The sequence below is a fragment of the Tiliqua scincoides genome, chromosome 4 (assembly GCF_035046505.1).
Source record: "Tiliqua scincoides isolate rTilSci1 chromosome 4, rTilSci1.hap2, whole genome shotgun sequence".
Classification (NCBI taxonomy): domain Eukaryota; kingdom Metazoa; phylum Chordata; class Lepidosauria; order Squamata; family Scincidae; genus Tiliqua; species Tiliqua scincoides.
The window spans coordinates 126,203,463-126,226,055 of record NC_089824.1 but is presented as its reverse complement, the minus strand read 5'-3'; the positions used below and the strand labels follow the sequence as shown (position 1 = coordinate 126,226,055).

At 43.1% G+C, this 22,593-nt stretch overlaps 1 pseudogene; it reads left to right on the top strand.

The window, feature by feature from the left end:
- The first annotated feature begins 21,834 nt into the window (after positions 1-21,834).
- LOC136650702 (5S ribosomal RNA) lies at positions 21,835-21,948 on the top strand (annotated as a pseudogene).
- The last annotated feature ends 645 nt before the right edge of the window (positions 21,949-22,593 follow it).

Below are 22,593 nucleotides of genomic sequence, written 5' to 3'. Positions count from 1 at the left end.
GGTGGGGAAAAGGCTGAGACACCAGTGATTTGCAATGTTGTGAGTTTGTGGTGATTTTGAGACCTGAGGACTCACTATCTTCTCTCAGCTATGAGGCTACATTAGCAGTTGTCTTCATTTCAGTTGGATAAGCATTGCCCCAACATTTCACCTAATGCAAAACCTGAGGTAAACTTGAGGGAACATGTGACACCAGTGCCCATGGCATTTTCCTGCCTGCAGCAGAACACCAAACAGCATCTCTTCCACTCATTTTCTATTAAAGTTGCACCCCAAATTCCTTTATTTTTCTTGCACTTCTTCCCTTTTCTATTAGGAAGAGAAAAGGTAACATGTATCCAGGCACCCAGGCCATCACTGAGTGTGTGTGTGCTACTTTGCGGCCCCTGAGGATGGACCCACAAATTTGCCATCTGAAGCACTCCACTTCACTCTGCTTCAAGACTATTTGGTCCTGTGTGACACACAAGGCATTTCAAAAGAAGCTTTTGGACTAGTGATTTGGGGAGAGGCAGGGCAGTGTTGGGATAGACCAGCTGACACACTGGTTGAGGGCTGGCAACCGTCTGAGTTGACCTCTGAAGCCAGTGGTGGCAGCAACCATGTTGTGGGTGGCACCAGAGATGTGCTTTGGCCCAGGATCCACAACAATTTGGCATTGGCACAGAGTGGGGGAGTCCACTCGTCTGTAGATTATCAATTTATACTTTTATAGAGAAATTTGAAATGACCTTCAAGGTTCATAAACCTTCCCTGAGGGATTTTGAGAAAGACAAAATAATTTTACTAAGACTAGTGAAATTTCTTGGATGGGGGTGGAGGGGAAGCCAGAGATAGCCAAAGGTGTTTTGGTGCCTCCGGCAGAAAATCCAAGCAGTGCTCTCCCAAAGGTAAAAGCATAATAAAATGACAATCTACTGCTCTTTAATGGCTCCCTGATATGGGCTGCCTAACCCTGGTTTGCCCCATGGAAGATTCTGCATGAATATGGATCATAGAGGTTCCTGTGGATTGTGCCCAGACAGAGGTTTAAATCTGTCTGATGATCCATGATAAAGCATTATGATGATTAAAGCAGAAAAAACCAAGGATTGAGAGAACGTATAGCTCAGAGGAACAGGGCATGCTTTTCATGGATATGTTGTGGATTCAGCCTCTCCCTTTAAAGGGCCTGAGGTTGCTGGAATGGGGAATGATTCAGCCTGAGATCTTACAGAGCTGCTACCTGTCAAGAGTGATCATAGTGCCCTGATTTGAAGATAACTTCATGTACATTTAAGTGACCTTTGAATCAAAGTATGTCTTCCTTATTAAATCTTGTTGTGCTCCTTAAAGCAGCAGTAACAAGAGGAGTGGTTGCTATATAAACTCAGGGATCCAAGTAGTTTTCAAAAGCATTAGCCCGAGGTAACATCTGGAAAAGCACTTTGCTTGCAATCTCAGGAAGCGTGGAAAGCTACCTGTTGATGTCACAAGAAAAAAGGTCCAAATAAATTCCATATTGCAGCAAATTAGCCACTTAAGAACATGAGAACAGCCCCACTGGATCAGGTCATAGGCCCATCTAGTCCAGCTTCCTGTATCTCACAGCCCCAGGGAGCACACCTGAGAACAAGACACCTGTATCCTGGTGCCCTCCCTTGCATTTGACATAGCCCATTTCTAAAATCAGGAGGTTGCACATACATATCATGGCTTGTAAACCGTAACGGATTTTTCCTCCAGAAGCTTGTCCAATCCCCTTTTAAAGGCATCCAGGCCAGATGCCGTCACCACATCATGTGGCAAGGAGTTCCACAGACCGACCACACGCTGAGTAAAGAAATATTTTCTTTTGTCTGTTCTAACTCTCCCAACACTCAATTTTAGTGGATGCCCCTTAGTTCTGGTGTTAAGTGAGAGTATGAAGAGCATCTCTCTATCCACTCTCTATCTCTCTATCCTTCCCATGCATAATTTTGTATGTCTCAATCATGTCCCCCCTCAGGCATCTCTTTTCTAGGCTGAAGAGGCCCAAACGCCATAGCCTTTCCTCATAAGGAAGGTGCCCCAGCCCGGCAATCAGCTTAGTTGCCCTCTTTTGCACCTTTTCGAGATGCAGCGTCCAGAACTGGACAAAATACTCCAGGTGTGACCTTACCATCGATTTGTACAACGGCAATATAATATTAGCTGATTTGTTCTCAATACCTTTTCTAATGATCTCAAGCATAGAATTGGCCTTCTTTACTGCCACCACACATTGGGTCGACACTTTCATCGACTTGTTCACCACCACCTGAAGATCTCTCTCCTGATCTGTCACAGACAGCTCAGAACCCATATACCTATATGTGAAGTTTTGATTTTTTGCCCCAATGTACATGACTACACTTACTTACATTGAAATGCATCTGCCATTTTGCTGCCCATTCTGCCAGTTTGGAGAGATCCTTCTGGAGCTCTTCACAATCACTTCTGGTCTTCACCACTCGGAAAAGTTTGGTGTCGTCTGCAAACTTAGCCACCTCACTGTTCAACCCTGTCTCCAGGTCATTTATGAAGAGGTTGAAGAGCACCGTACCAGGACAGATCCTTGGGGCACATCACTTTTCACCTCTCTCCATTGTGAAAATTGCTCATTGACACCCACTCTCTGTTTCCTGGCCTTCAACCAGTTCTCAATCCATGAGAGGACCTGTCCTCTAATTCCCTGACTGTGGAATTTTTTCAGTAGCCTTTGGTGAGGGACCATGTCGAACGCCTTCTGAAAGTCCAGATATATAATGTCCATGGGTTCTCCCACATGCCTGTTGACCATTTCAAAGAATTCTATAAGGTTCGTGAGGCAAGACTTACCCTTACAGAAGCCATGCTGATTCTCCCTCAGCAAGGCCTGTTCATCTATGCGTTTTGAGATCCTATCTTTGATGAGGCATTCCACCATCTTACCCGGTATAGATGTTAGGCTGACCGGCCTATAGTTTCCCGGGTCCCCCCTCTTTCCCTTTTTAAAGATCGGCGTGACATTTGGTATCCTCCAGTCCACTAGTACTGTGGCCATTTTGAGGGACAAGTTGCATATTTTAGTCAAGAGATCAGCAACTTCATTCTTCAATTCCTTAATAACTCTTGGGTGGATGCCATCAGGGCCCGGTGACTTATTGATCTTTAATTTATCAATGAGGACTGAAACATCTTCTCTTTTAATCTGACTTTATTCCGTTCAGGCAGCGGTACCTGCCCGAGGTCTTCTGCCGTGAAGACAGATGCAAAGAACTCATTCAATTTCTCTGCCATCTCTATGTCTCCTTTTATTTCCCCTTTCCCTCCCTCACCATCCAGAGGGCCAACCGCTTCTCTGGCGGGTTTCCTGCTTCTAACATGTTTGAAGAAGCTTTTATTATTCCCCTTAATGCTGCTGGCCATGTGTTCCTCATAGTCTCTCTTGGTCTCACCTTCTTAAATTTCTTTTGCCACAGTTTGTTCCTTTTTATACTCCTCATTAGGGCAAGACTTCCATTTATGGAAGGAAGCTTCCTTGCCCTTTACAGCATTGAGACCCCTGATCTCCACCTGCCTAGCCGCCCCTGTGTATGGAAGAGGTAGCACTTCAGATAACGCTATCTTTGAGGTCCTGGCTTTCAGCTTCCTACCAAATAGCCTAAATTTGGCCTCAAGTACCTCCCGGCTACACTTGGCCACGTCGTTGGTGCCGACATGCACCACAACCGCTACCTCCTCCCCAGCACTATCTACCAGATCAGAAGTGATGTCCGCAACCTTCGCACCAGGCAGGCAAGTTGCCATGCAGTCCTCACATCTGCCGCAAACCCCCCTCTCTATGTTTCTAATAATCGAATCCCCCACTATAAGAAGCCCCCGAACCTCCTCCCGCCGAGAAGTATCCTGAGTGCATTCAGATACGGGCCCGTCCCGTGGAGAAGGGGTCCCCCCCTAGGGGATTGTTTCCCTCCTTTCCAGGATGATGTCCTCCAGCCCCGAGACTTCCCACCCAGGTAGCTGAGGAGCTGCACGCCTGAGGTTGAGACAAAGCCTGATAGTCCCCGGAAGTCTCCCTGTGGTCCTTCTCTGCCTGCCTCTGCTTCTCCAGGTCGGCCACCAAGGCTGAGCACACCAAGGGAGCGGACGCGTTCCCTGAGTCCCTGGAGCTCCTTGCACCGAGGACATATCCATGACTTATGCCCCACAGGCATATAGTCATACATGTGGCACTCAATGCAAAACACTGGATAGCCCCCACCCTGCTGCTGTCTGTCTGACTGCATAGCTTTTTTATTTTGTTTGTTTTTGTTTAGGGGTACTTAAAAACCGTACACTGGTTAGCAGCCCTCTTCTCAAGGGAAGAGAAAGGGCAGTGTCTGGGGCCCTGGCCTGGTATTGATTTGTTCTCAATACCTTTTCTAATGATCCCAAGCATAGAATTGGCCTTCCTTACTGCCGCCGCACATTGGGTCGACACTTTCATCGACCTGTCCACCCCCCCCCCCAAGATCTCTCTCCTGATCTGTCAAAGACAGCTCAGAACCCATTAGCCTATATATGGTTTTGATTTTTTGCCCCAATGTGCATGACTTTACACTTACTTACATTGAAACGCATCTGCCATTTTGATGCCCATTCTGCCAGGTTCCGAGACCAATCTCACTGCATTTGCCAGTTTGTTGCCACTACTCCTCTTTCAGCCTCAGGCCACCATCAGTATGTAATATAGATAGAATAAGAGCCTGCTTACAGGGTCATTTTTGGAAGTGGTGAAAGAATGTACTGTACTGTACATAATAGGTGGAACAGTATTCAAAGAACTGCACAACTGCACCCAGGGGACAAATCAGCTCCCCTTGACACATGACCAATTGCTTTTGATATAGAGAGCTTTTAAATCAGTTTGTGATATCAAAGGAGGATTTTTTTTTTAAGTATACAATCTTCCTTGGCCTTACCTAAAGCAGCTCTTTGGGATGCCGTCAACCCCCCCTCCACCATTGCAGATGCAGCCCACATCATGGATGGACCCCCCCCCCTCTGTTGTAGAATACACATTTTAATGAAAACAATCAAGTAATCCCCCAAATTAGCTTGAGTGAGACATATTGGATACAATGTTGTATGTCTTTGATGCAATTAAAAAACTTGTTTGTTAAACTACCTTTGCTCCAATAATCTCAAAAAGGGGCTAATTATGTGAAGAGGGATCTCCTCAAAAGTAAATTACCCTTGTTGTAGTGTGACATGACAGGAGTCAACAGTTAACATTACAACTGCATCGTTCTGTGTAGCCTTTAGGGAAAGCCAGCCACTATGACTCCAATGGAATCAATTCTTGGCATTCTCCAAGCATTAACTTCATCATTAAAGTGATGCCCGTTCCTTTCCAAGCTTCCTCTATAATGAGCACCTTGATGAGATGAAAAGCATGTGGTCCCAAGAAGAGCCTTAAGGAACGTAAGGAGGGGGTGGAAAATCTGGAAAACGTATTCATATATATATATATATTTTTTCTGGAAATGGGTGCTGCGATTCATAAAACATTTAGTGAGTTCAAGGTCAACTTATTCTCCTTCTGTATCTTATTCATAACACTGTGTTGCACTCAGTTTGAATCTGCTGGTTCAAAGCAAAATGTTCCACGTGGAGTTTTAGATAGACCTAAACTGGGCCAGCAAAAGGTTTGCTTGCTCTTGAGACATCAGCGAAAAGTAAGCTTTTAAAATGTGAGCGTAGGTCACATAAAAATGCTCGGAACCAACAAACTTCCTTTCATACAGATGTTCATCAATATTATGAGTGTGTTTATGGAAACTAATGTTCTTCCCAAGGCTGGAATTCAACAGCAGCAGCGAAGCTAATGATCCTGTAGCCTGGTGCTGAGCATAAAATGATGCTCCAGAAGTGATGTCACAACCAGAAGTGATGTCATACCTGAGCTTTTAAAAAAGTGAAAATTGGGAGAAAACTTCCCCCCAGCAGCTTGTCACCCTCTGGCTCTGCCACCTCCCACTAGACAGTGGCATAGCTAAGGCATCTATCTGCTACCTGGGGCAAAGAAGATTTTGTAACTTCCACATGACAAAATCAAATTATGTAAATAAATTAAAAGTGTGCTCCTTATTGGTTAGAGACATTGTGCTGGGATGAAAAGATATGGTTATTCTCCCCCTGCTAAACATAAGAGGAGCACCACTGAAAAAGTGGCTCTTTACCAGTTAGCAGGGGTCACTATATACATGTAAATTAGAGCTCACTCATATTACCTTATTGGTTCCACACTGTCTCATAAGAACATCTTATTGGCTGTCAGAACAATCAGTCTCATAGGTCAGTTTTGAGTAAAAGAAATCAACTTTTTTCCCCATAAGGCAGTTGTGTTTTCATTTTCTGGTTAATTGGCCATAGCTTTTGATTGAATGCAGATATTCCAATGCAGTTTGTTTCATTGCATTCTGCATGAAATTGCCTTTCCAATGTTATATAACATGATGGTATAATTCATACATACCATGATTTTCACAATTTTGGCCACTAGTGTCAAGCTCAGCTTGTTGCCTCCCTAAAGCTTGTTGCCTGGTGCAGTTGCTACCCCCTGCACCCCCTTAGCTATGCCACTGTTCAACAGAAACCTGAGCCTACAAACCTAATTCCTTGCTGAATGTTGAACTGTTGAACATAAACTAGATAGGACAACATGAATAGGATCTCCTGTGTTTTTTTTAAATTTAAGTTGCATAATACTCATAGGAGATCCTCATTTGGAATGCAGCCATAGTATATAGAATGTGGTAGGTGGGTTAACCCTTTTCTTCACATCTTTTTCCTAATGAAAAGTGCCCCCTATCTGCTTTTTGCCCAATGGGGAAAAATAAGGTACCCATATTCCTTATGCAGGCATGTACTATCTGAGTGTATGTTTCCCCCTCCCCCAGGACAAATAGTAGCTGGATGGAGGAAGATGACACCCCTACTGATTGGAGACATGACATCACAAATATTTCAATAATCTGACGTCTAAGTGTAAAGGGATTTTTATGTTTACTGGGTCATATTTGTATGAGGTCAACTGCTGTAAGAGGCAGCAGCACTCGCCATCTGACGCTGGACTTACCTGGACCCACTGGAACAGGTAAGATAGTGGTGGGGGCAGAGAGGGATGAAATGAGATGGGGAGGGGGGAGGAATGGTGAAGGGGTAGCTGTGGGAAGCCCCAAGCACAGCATATTCTACATTTCCTGCTTTGATTGAAGAACCAACAAAGAGAAAGAGGCAGGTAAGGAGATCGGTTCAGCAGCGGACGGAAGGGGAGGTGACAGGTGTGTGTTTGATGTTCCCCCCAATCTGGTGCTCATGCAAATGGTAAAATTTGCTTCACGGATGGGCCGGCCATGAGTTAATCCATTGTTAAGATCTCTGAGGAAAGTGGCAGCCATGCTGATTTATGAGTTGACAATCTATTACAGCTCTGACTCAGCCAAAGCCCTGTTTCCATGACTAAAAAAAAAATAAAAAAAATTGCAATATTTTTTTCTCTCTATTAAAGGCACCTACAGTTACTTTCATTCTTTGAAACAGATTCATAATGAGACCAAATGAACTTGCTGAACCAAAAACTGGCAGGAGATACCAGAAACAGAATATACTATCTACTGTATTTCGTGTTAGGATATTGACTGCCAGTTCTGTGTGTATTGCTGCCAGTTCTGTGATGACAAACCAACCTGCATTAAGCAGAATGTCCACAGCAAAATTAACATCTGTAGTATTAAAAAAGTTTATAGGTTAGTCCTATATCAACTTATGTTCTGACTGAAGGTTTCTGGGGTGCTCAATTGAACCAGGGGGGAGGTTTAAGCTGCCCCCAGGACTGAACTGCCCTCCTCTCACACCAAAACAACCCTCCCCCACCCCTTTTCTGTCTTCCCCCCAACTCCCCAGTCCCTAGTGGTTTACTTACTCTGGTTGGTGAGTGAAGCACCAGTGCTGGTGGAGGTCTGCTGACAGAGGTCTGTCTGCTGACAGCACTGGTCTCCGTGCAGCCACAACATGTTTGCAACTGCACTCGTGCCCAGGAGCTGGTGTAGGATATGGCTGTTAAATTCCAGCTTTTGAAACCAGAACAAAGTGGGGTTTCAAGTTCTGTATAACAGCCCAATCCTGAGCTCAGCGCTCCGGCTTTCTGCTGGAGTGCACTGTCGCAAACATGCTGTAAGGCACATTTGCAAGGCTTACCGCCAGGCTACCACCCATGCTGGCCCAGCGCTAGCTGGTGCTAGCTGGCTGGGCACCCAATCTCCACCACTCAGCAGTCTCATGGACCACCGAGCCGCAGAGAGGAAAGCGGGGGTGGGGGGAGAGATGAGAAGGAGGCGTTCCGGGGAGGCGGGAGGCGGGCGGAGAGAAGGCAGGGAAGAGGCGTGATGGGAAGGCAGGGGGCGGGGAGAGGGTGGGAGGGCAGGAGGGAGACATGCCGAGGGGAGGGAGCAGGGAAACAGAGAGGTGGGTCCTCCACCGGATCCTCTCCATTCGTGTTGGGCTCGGCGCTCTACACGAACGCATTTGCCTAAAGTAAAGTGAGTAGTCCCATTGTGGGGCTGCTTCCCTTAAAGTGAGTAGTTCCATTGAGGGGCTGTTTCCCTTACCCGGGAGAAGGGGACAAAAGTCCCCTTGTCCCGAGGTGTGCAGGATGCGGCGGCAACCATTTTCTGTGCCACTGAAGCTGGGCACCCTGGGCAGTTCAGAATTGGGCTGTAAGAAGGCACTTGGTTAGCCTTAACCATAGTTAATGTTGATGCAAATGAGACAGCCATGATTAGAGTTGATCAAGGAAAAGGAGGAGGGGAATTCACATTGGAGAGGGGAAGAGGAAGAGCACATTCCCATGGTTGGCTCTTGATTGACAACTGTGGTTAGCAAGAGTTGTATCTGCACATATGATTGACTGCATCCTCTGAAGGATCCGAATTCTCATCAATTGCAGCACTCTGTAGTTGATTTCCTTGGTTATTTTTCCGATGAGCTATCTGCTTTTCTGATCTATACATATCAAAATTTACCCTCTGTTACAGTTCTTCTACATTTCTGACCGAAAACAGACAACCAACAATTGTTTAGGGAGGGGAGGGGATGACTAAAAAGCAAATGCAAAAAAAGAGTATCAGGTTTAGGCTCAGACAGCCTCCTTTGGAGGAAGCTCTTCTCAATTTTGTTTATAAAGCTGTCCAGGTTTTCAAAAGGATTCCGCTCCTTCTCCCACCATCATGTCACATCCACAGATTGACTAGTGGAGAAAACCATAAAAGATCAAGACTTCACAAAAGTCAGGGTCAAACGTTTTCATAGCCACTCTGTTTGCCTTCTCAAAAATTTTCCAGTCCAACACCTGTTGATTTTTGCATGTTGCAGAGACTCACGTAAACATTCCCATATGCTTGGAAAATTTTTGAAGTCCTCTAAAAGATGATGTATGAACACTGTAGAGTTTTTTATTAAATAAATCTCAAAAACATGGAATATTTACACGTGAAATGTACAATACTGTACATAAATTCTGTATCTATCACAATAAGACGCATCAAAGAAAATGAAATGGAAAGCAAAACAGAGAAAGAAGAGAGTTAAAGAGGATATCAAGGGGAAGATGTTGAAAGAAGGGTTCAATGCAGAGCTTTTCAAAGTATAGCAGCATAAATGTTATACAATCATGTCTGAATACTCTGACCATATTGATCAAACTGCGTCCACTTAACAACTCCTGCATACATTCTAGGCTTGCAAACAGCTAATTCATAAACAGCATCTGACCATTGCTTCATGTTTCAGCCAGAAAGTTGTGAGGCTACAACATAATACATTTTGATAGTCTTCTCCACATTGCAAAAGTGGAGACGATGATCAAAATGTATTATGTTGCAGCATTTTAACTATTTAGCTGTAGGCTGCTTTTCAGTGATACTTTTACCCTTAAGCATATTGGTGGAAACAGCTGTTATTTGCATGCATGGTTGGGAGCACCAATGCCTCCAAATAAGCAGGGACGTCCATTTGTTGAGTATGTGCTCTATGTTAAGATACATGTTGCATTGCTAATGTAATTGGAAATATTTGCCTGTTGCTTTTCACCACATGCAGTGCTTCATACCACCAGCAGGAGGAGCTCTTCTGACAGAATATGAAGCAATTTCTTCCTAGAAAGGATGATGATGACCTGTGAAAGTCTTGCTTGAGCCGGCATATTCAAACTCAGTGTACACAGCCAGGAGTTGGGCATTAGGTTCTCGGGCATTTGGGCCTGTGAGTCTGTGTTGTTTTTCTGAATGTTCATATAAGGAGAGAGTTAGGCGGTAGGGAAAGAAATACAAAAAAGATATGGTCTTAGTACATTATAGTACAGTACTTCTTTGTCTTCTTAAGCTCCTAAGAAACTAAATGGCAAAAGAAATCAGCATTAAATTCCGTATACTTACATGCTTACAATCTGATTGCTAATGTACAACTTTTAAATAATAGTAATTCTTAAAACAGCCCTATAAAATATTAGTATCCCTAGATTACTGATGGGGGCCTCAGACATGACTGTTCTGAATGAATGACTTTGAAACTCATTGTGACTTTTTTCTTTGTTTATAACCTGAACATGGAATTCCAACTGGGGTACAGAGACTTAGTAGGCAGTATCTTATGCAGGCGGTGACCTGACCTGACCCTGGCCTGCTTAACTTCAATAAGGTTGCTGTATCATGAATATGACTGAAAATACGAAGCTCTTGCACCTGAAGTTTGGGAAGCTCCTTCCCTTCAGTGGCATGTTACATGATTACTGGAGCTAGTTGGAAATCCAGTTCTGCTGCGTTAAAAACAAAAACAAAAGGAACCTAGAAAATATGATGACATTCTGGTGACTTGTTTCATACATTCTGGTGACATGTTTCATACTCACTCAGAGCCACTGAGAACTGGTGATGGGCCCAGAGCAAGATGCCTGATTCCATCCCCCTTCCTAAATGCAATGGGGTAATAGATGTGCACTGAAAGTGAATTAGCAGCTGTAGCAGCAATGCAGCCCTGGACAGGCTGAGATTGAGGTACCCAAATTTATTTTGTAATAAATTTGTTTTATACTATGTAGTTTGTTTTGTCATGGCCCATGCCCCATGGAAGGCCAGGCCCCAGAAATTCCCATCCCCTTTCTCAGGTCTATACCATTACTGAATTAGCAGGGTGGTTCCTATAGGAAGGAAAAACTTTCACAGCTTCTCTGCCCAATTGTAGAATCAATTTCAGCATATGGATGCAATTTCATATAAATTCAGTTTCACTTGGGAGAGATAGCCTAGTCATGCAAATCCAACATGCAGTGTATTGCCTCTAATGCAACCTAATGGGGTTTCAGTTGCAACATTATTGTCTTATTTCACATAATGGTACCACACCAGTGACCCGATGAATGGCCTGGGAGCACATATAGGTCCATACCTTAGGAAGTATGGACCTGATCAATGTCTGAATTGGAGATCCATGTTACATACATAAAGCTGCCTTATACTGGATCAGATCACTGGTCCACTTAGGTCAGTATTGTCTACACTGACTGGTAGTGGATTTCCAGGATTTACAGAGAAGCAAATTTCCCAACCCCACCCAACAGTTGAACCTGGGAGCTTCTGCAAGCGAACAATATGCTCTAATGCAGGGGTGTCAAACATAAGGCCCTTGGGCTGGATGCAGTCCATGGAAGCTTTTTATCTGGCCCTCAGACTCTCTGTTGCTGAGCAGTGCTGAGGTGTTACTGCTGAAAGGGAAGCCCACATGAAAATTTGGCTCTCCCATATCTTGAAATTCAAGATTTGAATTTCACTTGGGTCATTTGCAGCTAATGAGTTCAGAAGGGAGAAAAAGTGCTCGTTTTTGGTTATGACCTGTTTAATGACATCACTTCCTGCCTAATGACATCACTTCCAGTCTTCAGCAGGCATGATGAATGCTATCTGACCCTCTGTATAAAACTAGTTTGACAGCCCTGCTCTAACACTTCGCTATTGCCCCCCCCATTTCCCCTAAACTTTATTTCTTCAGTGAACATTTTCTGTGTTAGTCTGCCAAGGATTGTGGGACATAGTTTTAGAGGGCACACTAATTTCAGCCGTGCATTCTGGTGGGGGGAGGGATCAGTAGTGCTGAGCAAGTATTTCAGGAAAACTTGTCCACCATTATTGAACACTTTGGTGAGAGGTCTTTGATAAACTTCAGGGATTCCTCCCAAGTACAAAAGAGTGAAAAACTGCTCTGCGGGAAGTATACATTACTATACTATTACTGCTGCTGCTGCTGCTACTACTACTACTACTTTGCTATTGGATCACCCGCCTTTATAGTCTCACTTAAATAACCAAGGATGCTTACAACCCCACAGTTCAATTATATGCATATTTAAATGTAAATAAGCCCTAATGAATTCAATGGGACTCTTTTCTAATAAGCACACTTAACAATGCAGCCCTAAAAATGGAACAGATTTTTACCCAATGCTTGCAAATGAACTGAAACATAATTATTTATCTTGAATTGTTTGAGAGCTCTAGGCTAACAATGCACATCCTTCATCCTTGAGGAATATTTTCCCCCTATTTATTAATAATTCTATTGCTTTTTTCACATTTAACCAAAATTTGTGACAAGATTTGCGTCAAAAGAAATCAAACACTTTTCACCATTAAATATCCTTTAGGAGGAACAGAGTGTTAAGTCTGTTCAGCATATGAAAATGGACCGAACTGGTCCAAGACAATACTTTCTGCTACCCAGAGTGAAATGTGAGGCAGAAGAATTAATCCCTATATCTTATTTAGGATATAACAAAGAATCAATACTTGGGGAAAAATCTATGACTTTGCCCTGAGGTAAAATGCTAAGGTGATGGGAAAAACCTTTATTATAAATGAACTATGCAAAAAACGCTGCAGTTCATAAATGAAAGAATATTTCACAGTCATTTTGGTTCAACTTTTGTTCACTCTGCTTGTGCTGAAATGTTTTTACAGTGTCAGTCCACAAGCAACCAGGTGTGATGTTCTTCCCTCTGCCCTTATTTTTGTTTTACATACTCATATCTTTTAATCTTTACTAGACCATAAAAACTGTAATGAGGTTTTACTTAGGATACAGAACCAAGTGGTAGATTGTACCACTGAAGACTAGAGGTGGGGCTGTGGGTGGGGTTCGTATTTTTGAATACTCCCCCATGCAAAAGGAAATCCTGTGGATCACCAGGAAGGAAGGTTTAACATAGCCCTCCGGTGAGGAGTGGTGATATCTTTCCCCAAGCCTAAATGCTTCCTAGAGTTCTGCAGCAGTGAAAAAGAAGAAAATGGAGGGCAGAGTCTAAAATCAAGAGCAGTGAAAGAATGAACTGTGCGTGGTGTGAAGTGTGGTTTAATTTATTATTACTATTTAATTAATGTACTGTATAGAATACAATCAATGGAACTTGGTAATTTTTTGGGGTAGATTTTATGTCTATGGGATCTTTTACTAGAATCCCAAGGTCCACTAGCTGGAGCTGGGTGCAAAACAGGAACAGGGTGTCTCTGAGCACATGCTCAAACCAAGAATTTGTTTTCAGAAACTGAACTAAGCTCACAGTCCTTTCATACAAAAGCCAACTTCTCATTTGCCCCTAAGCTTTCTTCATTTCAGGAGCCTCAGGTATGAAATAAAGGAAACATTTTTGCTGCTATTTGTTTCAAACTCTTGGTGATCTACTGTATAAAAACCTGTAGGTTTACGAGCAGATCCAGTCTGCCTTCTGCCCAATCCTGCTTTATAATACAAGAAGAACAGAAGGCTAGGTGTTAGCCCCCCAAAGCTTAAATCCATTCAGGTATCATACTGACTGGTGACAGCAGCATAGAAGGGCAGGAGAATAGAGATCCATTTAGAAACCCTTGTGTCGAGTTGAGCTCATTTGCCAGAAATAGCCATCACCAAGGAAAGGAGAGCCAATGACTCTAGGTGCACAATTCTCTCTACTGCAGTTGTTAAAATGGAATAGATCTAGAGCCTTGTTGGAAATTGAATGGAAGGTGGAGAAAATGAGTCTATGTTTTCTTGATTTCAACATCAATTCTCTGGTTCTATCTGAAGGTGAAAGGAGGGGGGCAGTTTTAATTTTTCCTAATTAACAAGGAATACATGTTACACATTAAACGTGACACAAGAGATATGAATTATGCAGCAAATGCAGCATGTGCCGATCCACACAAAGCCCAAGGCACATTCGGCAGAGTTTCTGTGAAGATCTGTAATGAGTTTCAAGTACATCATTTCCTGATGGAGAGCAAGAAAACATCCATCAATGCTAATTTTCTCAGATAGTTGTTAGCTTTTATGAATACTTTACAGCTCTGAAAAAAAGGAGAAGAATCTTCAAAGGGCAACTTGAACAAATTGCAGATGGGCACATGCCAAAACCCACACATCTATACCTTAGATGCTGGCGTCTCTCTCAGGGCTGCCTCCCATGCTGTGTTAAAGGCATAAGTAAATGCTAAGGACTTATGTCTCCCACGTGTCTCTTCCTAGTAATGTCTAGTAAAGGAAATGCATGATGATGGGACATCCTCATGGTCAGTGCTGCTCCCACTCCCTCTCCAATTTATTGGCGGCTGCTTGCAAGGGGTGTGAAATACTGGGTGTGATAAATTAACATGATGTGTTTCTTTTGCTAGATGTAACTGGAATGACATGTGGGAGAGGGGGGTTGCAGTAGCTACATGTCTGTTATGATGACTAGTTAGGCAACATAGAATATATTGCCACGAGGTATTGTGATGACCTTTAGCTTAGCTTTTTGGAAAAAGAAAGATTCAATAAATTCCTGAAGGATTGATCTCATAAATGGCCAGTGTTGTTTAGTGGATGAGGGCTACATTTGGGTCAGAAGCTATCTTGAGAACTAGGCCTATTATCTGTGTCAGTGTCAGGTTGCTGGAGGTTCTGGGGCACAGCCATGCACTGGGACCCCCATGGTGACCCCCCCCGGCCATTAGGTGCTACCACTATTACCAGGGGTTCATCCAGCTAGATAATGTAGCCCCTATGAAGGGGGTGGGCTCTAACAGCAATACTTAACGATTATACATGCACGTCTTGGGTTTGCCTACAAGTGTCTTCCATTCTGCATTCAGCCAATGTCACTAGATGATGTGATTATTTGCTATCATACTGCAAAACAAAATGATCTAAATCAGTGGTTCTCACACATTTAGCAGTGGGACCCACTTTTTAGAATGAGAATCTGTCAGGACCCACAGGAAGTGATGTCATAACCAGAAGTGACATCATCAAGCAGGAAAATTTTTAACAATCCTAGACTGTAATCCTACCTGCACTTACCCAGGAGTAAGTCCCATTGACTATCATTGTTAAAAGCATATACATAGCAGCTTGTTAAAAGTACAGCTCTGTAACATTTCCCCAAATGCAGTCACATACTATGGTAACATCAAGTCTAAAATATTGAAAATAAAATATTGAAATGAATGGGGACCCACCTGAAATTGATTCAGGACCCACCTAGTGGGTCCTGACCCACAGTTTGAGAAACACTGATCTAAATGATCTTGACCATCCAGCAAGTAGTTACAAACAAATGCGCTTAGAGCTGGGTCAGTTCATGAATGGAAGGATGAATGGAAATGAAAATGAAATGAAATGAATGAAAAAAATGAAAAAAACCAAAAAATGAAAAAAAAAGACCAAGTGCAAAAGTTATTGCTTTGGCAATAGAAATTCAACCATCTCAGGGTAAAAAAGTATGTACATTGCAAAATACTATTCATGCTACATCAAAGGATTCCTCTGGGATAGGTAAAAATAACGTAAGACAATAGTATCTAAATTTATTAATTTTTGAAGTAAATGGGTTAGATTCTTTAACCTAATGAAGACTGTTACGTAGTTAAAAAACCATTCATCTCTCCAACACCCGTTTTGGATCATATTATGCAAAAGAGCTGAAGAGTATGTCAACATTACCCTGTTAAAAATATATCTGCTCTTTGATCATTCAAGGTTCCCAGCACTGTGGGTGGCCGTAACTAATAAGAAGCTGTGATCTTCTTTTCATTTCACAAACTAAGCTACAAACCGCTCAGAATTAATGCCCACTACTATATTGTCCTACACAGATACCAATATCTCCCCAGACACATACAGTTGTGTTTTGTTTTGTTTTGGTCAAGAGTTAGACAAAAATCATGCCTCTTTGTCATTTGCTTTGAATTGTTCTCTGGATTTCTGTGATGTAAAGAAAGGATATTTTGCTTGGTAAGGATAGAAAATCCTATTGATCCTTCAAAAGGGGCCCAATCCTATCCAACTTTCCAGAACCAATACAGCCTCAATACAGCCCTGAGGTAAGGGAACAAATGCTCTCTTACTCTGAGGAGGCCTCTGTGACTCTCCCTCCCCCTCCACTGTAGGATGCAGCATGTTGTTCCATTGGCACAGCTGTATCAGCGTTGGCAAGTTGGATAGGATTGGACCCAAGGTCAATTTCAGAGGAAAGTTGGGAGATGGTCATAGGTGCCACATACAGGAGTGATAGAAGTGGACACTTTTGCTCCATGACCAGTACATTCATACTTGCTTTGCTTACAGTGATATATTCATTCCTCCTAGTTCTTTTGTTAGGCTTCATTTAGTGATAATGTCAAGTAGCCTAATCAGTTTTTATTTTATTTATTTATTTATTGCAAGATTTATATTCAGCTTCCCTCAAGCAAGCATCCAAAGCTGAATACAGCTTAAAATCTAAAAGAAAAATCAACAGTGAGAGAACGCCCTACAAGTAGGAACCATGGAAATGACTGAGTAGGATTGAATAATGACAAATATTCTCATAAGTAAGGGAATAAAAGTTTTCTCCCCTTCAAAACACTAATACTGGCCCAAAAATAGAAATGGAGAACGTTCTGTGCAGTCCGAATAATCTCATTCCTCAACACACTAACCAGTGGTTCCCAAACTGTGAGGCATGGCTCCAAAGGGAGCCACAGTGTATTCACTGGAGTATCATGGAATGTCCCCAGTGTCCTCTTCCTGGGTGCTGCCATCTTGGATAATGAGATAGCTCATGAGATCTTGCACTGATTTCATGAGATCACACACGATCCAAGATGGAGGCACCTGGGAAGAGAACACAGTCGAAGAAGGGAACTGCGACACCAGTACGTTTGAGAACCGCTGCACTAAGCAGCTATAGAGCAGTGATCAGACAACATGCGTTGCCACTTTCATTCCTGCCTACCTCTGGTACCATCTATTCTATATCAGCTGTATCCATAAAAAGTAAGACTAGTTCAACATGCCGAAGTTAGATTTGGAGTTGTATTTCTTGAACAGCAACTCCCTCTTTCCCTCTGTCCCATGTGACGTATCTAACCAGTACTGAAACTGAGGGACATTTAAAGAGCAGTTTATGATATGGCATAGGGATCTTACGTTCACAAGGAAGATGTCAAGGCTCTCACTGTTCATGTTCAAGGGCTTGGGCATGCCTCAGTAGCTCTTTGGATCTGAGCCACTGTTTTATTACAAATCGATGATAGTACTACTCAATAATTCTAACTGCATTCCTAGTTTTCAGGGAAGTTCAAATACAAGGGCAAAGAAAAAGCTCCTAATCATCTAAGGTCTCTTTAAGAAGAGGAACTGAATATTCACAAATTGTCAAATGCTAAATGCCACTGCTGACTAAATATCAAACAGCCAAATTCTATGTGGACCTTCTTGTTCTGTTGATGGAAGGCCTGGGCCTCTGGGATGGCAGCTGCAATGATGGTGTGCAGAACAGGACTTCCAGTGGAGTGGCTGGCAACCACAGTGCCCAGTCATTGCCAATGCTGTTAAGTTTGGTAAATGCAGGGTGGGAGGGGGAGATTTGGGGTTGGCAAGGGAGTACTGGGGGAGAGGTGGATAGCAGCAAGAGTGCTGCTGATGTCCTATGCTTCTGGCCTCAACATGCCCCCTTGGGGTGCCAGTCTGGCAGTTCGGAGTAGGCCCACTGGGGACCATGTCAGCGGAGTAGGTAAGTAAAGACCAATTTTATGTACCTTTCCATTGCATCATGGTCCCTGGGCAGCCCGTAGCAAGTAGTGGACCCTGCAGCAGGACTGCTGCATGCTACAGGCTGGCTGAGGATTGTATTGGGCCATAAGTCAAATAAGTCAAAACCATGACATATCAGCGATCAAACACTGTCAAAAATCTACTCTCAAAGATCACATCTGGATGTGATCACAAATACGATACCAAACACAATATGCAATGTTTTGTACATAGTTGGTAAATGTTAAATATTCAGATAATATCTGGGGCACAATCCAGTCCCACTGTGAGTTTAGTGCTAGCACATAGAGGATCTCTACAGGAAGCAATAGGGCCAAATTACTCTTTGGTAGCATTGTACAGAAAGTGTGCCGGGGGGAATGGGAGGGTTTGTGTGTATGTCCCAATACCTAACAAGTCCTCCCTCTCTGTGCAATGCAAAGTACTAGCATTGTTCCTACACTTGATCAGGTTTTAGGGCACATTTGCTGGCTGGAGGCCCCACAACTTTTCTCCATCACTTAATTTGATGCCAAGCAGGTGTAGATGAGAGTAGAAAGCACCCACACCTGGAAAGATATTTTGACAATGTGATTGCCTACAGAAATTATGTCACACCCCCTCACACATGCATGTTCATGAAAACACACAATTATCTTTGGATCAGATCCCTAACTGAGAAATCAAAGGCTGGAAAATCAAGATGCCTCTGAAGTTTGTTATTTACACTACAGAAGTGTTTGGAAATAATTAAGCCACATTTGAATGGGAAGTTGGAAACACAGTTTCTCCCCCCCCCCCAGTTGATTTAGCTAATTTAGCTGACAAGCAGTTGGGAATCCCAGCATGTGATACATCCTTGATGTATCAACACCTTCCTGCTGGAAGAGGGCTGTCTTTAAAGTACAAATGTTGAGTGCATATCCTGTACCACATTAGGAAAAGAACAAAGCAAACCACACACAGGCAAGCAGAAAAGAAAACAATCATGATTTTTCTAAGCATGACAATTAAAGGAGTAAAATCTGAAATACTGCTAACTCGCAACATAAAACCACAAACCCATCTCACAGTTGACCTGACATGGAAAGGTTTGTATTTCTAACTATCAATCGGTCTGTCTGCCTGCTTCCTTATTCATAAGGCTGTGAGCAGTACACAGTTACTATTTTACATTTTAAATAAAAGAGCTAAACAATTCAGAGTCTTCCCCCTCATTATTCCACAGAGTTCTCCACAAACATTGTTTATAATGTTCTATCCCTCCAAAAATGAACAACATGGCTTACAAATTGTTCCAAGTACTAGAAAGCAAGAATGAAAAACAACAAACAAAACCGCTGCTGCATGAAGCAAATTATCTAAGACTGGACCACATCACACCAGAACCTAACCTTAGTAAAGAGAAGAGTTGACCATCCTGACAGAGTTTGTGGAGCTGGAGGAGAGAGAACTGGTGGTCCTCCAGCCAGAGGACCCAGACAAACTCCAGTTCCTTCACTGATGCTTTCATGTGCTGAGAGAGCCCCAGCTCCTGGTGCGTTTATTGGCTAGTTGGTGAATGGAGCCAAGCAGTCTCCATGCCCCAGGACTGTGAGCCACTCACAACAAATGGGAGAGAAGGTGGCAAGGTTCAATAACAAGGAGGCTTCATAGGCTGTCAAGCTGGTTGTAATTTCTGTCTCCAAACACAAAGCATACCAGCCCCATGAAGAGTCAGTATCTGGCCATAAAAGATGTTAGATCATCATCCAGTGATGGACATGAAATACCTTTTTTCCTGTCCCATTTGTCCATTTGAGGGATTTCTCGATAAATACTTAAATTTTTTTCTGAAAGGTTTATCTATATAGATAGATTAATTGAATTGATTGATTTACTTGAATGTTCGCTGTTCTTCCTTTGATGTGTTATTGCACATGTAACAAAGATTAATGAAGCCTTCTGCATAAAGTTGTGGGTGGGAAAGTTCAGTTGTTCATCAAATAAATAGAGCAGATTTTGTGCACTGCTGTTGTTCAAATAGGACCCAAATCCAAGTGACAGGTCATAGTTCCAAAACGAAGTATAACCTGCTTTGCGAGAGTTCTTCCATTCCATGGTGTGTGTAGATTTAACCTTTCTGTCACCGTTGCCTCTGGTCAAAGAGGTAGCGTAAGTTTTTGAAATGTTATAGACCTCACACTTTTAGCACCGGGACCCACTTTTTAGAATGAGAATCTGTCAGGACCCACCGGAAGTGATGTCATGACCAGAAATGACATCATCAAGCAGAAACATTTTTAACAATCCTTGGCTGCAATCCCAGCAACACATACCCAGGAGTAAGCCCCATTGACTATCATTGTTGAAAGCTTATACAGAGTAGCTTGTTAAAAGTACAGATTTGTAACATTTCCCCAAATGCAGTCACATGCCATGATAGCATCAAGTATAATATATTAAAAATAAAATATTGAAATGAATGGGGACCCACCTGAAATTGGTTCGCGACTCACTTAGTGGGTCCCAACCCACAGTTTGAGAAACACTTATAGACATTTGCAAAATCTGATTATCAGGAGTGAAAGTGTGCATGGCTCTACACATGACAAGCAGTGATTCTTTCCTCAAACTGCCTTCAACGATCTGAAAAAAACACTACTGTCTGCCTTCAGGAGACATTGCAAGTCCATCCACATAGAAGGGAGCCTCCTTGATGGCTACACCCACTTTTCCTATCTCTTTCATTGGAAAGGCTGATGGCACTGCGTGGTTGAAACAATGACTTGCAATCAATAGCCTGTAAAACGGTAAGGCTGGTACTGTGAAGGTTCAGATGTGCCGCCTCTCAGTGTAATCGAATCAAGAACCTGCTGAGGTGAGTCTGACAGCTGCTGATTGCCTGGTCGAGAGAGGCAAGTGGAGCGGGAAGAATAGTGTGGCAGATGTGGAATTGGAAGCCAAGTTGATCTTAGTTCCATAAAATGGCCAGCTAAAAAGGTCAAGAACCTGGGAAAGGCGCCATTTTCTGGCAGAAAAGGAAGGTTTGGTTCCAAAGAACCATGCAGCTAGTTCTGTGCACTTGACAGAACTGGTTCAATTATGTCTCAGGATCTCTTTCACTTGCACAGCAGGCTCTTGGCCATACACTAAAACACTTTTGAGAATGCAACAGTATCTAAAGAAGTTACCCATATGGGATGGAAGTGTGAAGGCCCAATCCTATCCAACTTTCTAGAGCCAATGCAGCCAATGGGGTGCGCATCCCCGCCTGTGGGGGGGGGGGGCAGTCACAGATGCCTCCTCAAGGTAAGGAACATTTGTTCTCTTACCTATGGGCTGCATTATGGCTGCAATAGCACTGGAAAGTTGGATAGGATTGGGCCCTGCTTCTTAAAGGGGAAAAAAATGGTTGTATAAATCCCTCTGGTCTGCTTAAGTTAGTTGTTCACATTCTGGCCCAAGAGCTCAGTTACACGTTATTGCAAATGCACAATGTGAACTGGCGAGTTTGCTTTTTCAAAATGGGCTCATAGGGGGGACACAAAACAGAACAAAACTATGACAGTGGTTTAGGAAGGCTTTAGGACTTTGCCCTCAGCACACTGCTAATCCTGTTCATGTTCCCCTGCACACAATTTTTTAAAAAGAAAAAGCTTCATTGACTTTCAGTGGCTTTTGGAAGGCTTTACTTCCTCTTCAAAATGGTGCACAGGGAGTGGAAGCAAGGTGGGGCGCAAACTTCTCAAATCTCCCAACTGTTACCCTGCACATGCCTGATCTCATCTGATCTCGGAAGCTAAGCAGGGTCAGGCCTGGTTAGTACTTGGATGGGGGACCGCCTGGGAATACCGGGTGCTGTAGGCTTATACCATAGTCTTTCGAGACTGAAGGTTGCCAACCAACCCATTCACCACCCACAACTGTGTTGCTTAGTTTTGAGGACTACTGGACTGCTAAGTGCACACACACACACACACACACACAGCCATATTACACCTTCCAAGTAATATTGGTGATTTTGCAAACGACACACTTGTAAAACTGTCATTGTCCTTAATAAGCATTCTTATTTTGTCACAACCAACAGTTCAATCCAATGCAACCCCCTGCTCAGTGATGCAGTGGCACCAATATGGCACCTGCTGTATTCCTGTGGGGGAGTCTTGCCATCTGGAGACCGCCTCAGAATAAGAGAACATTTGTTACCTTGCCCCAAGATAAGCCCGTGCCAGGCCACCGGGTTGATTAATAATAATACATAATACAGGTATTTCTATACCGCCTTTCTTGGTCCTCAGATTTCTCCTTAGACTTTATTCAAGGCGGTTTACATAGGCAGGCAATTTAAATCCCCTTAGGGATTTTTACAATTTGAAAGACGGTTTCTATCTTTCAAGAAACCACAACATTCAGATGTTTCTTTCTTGATCTGGTCGCACATTCTGGCCTCCATCCTCCTGTGCTCAGAGCAGATGGAATAGCTCGACTCAGCTTGTCAGCTGCTTCAAG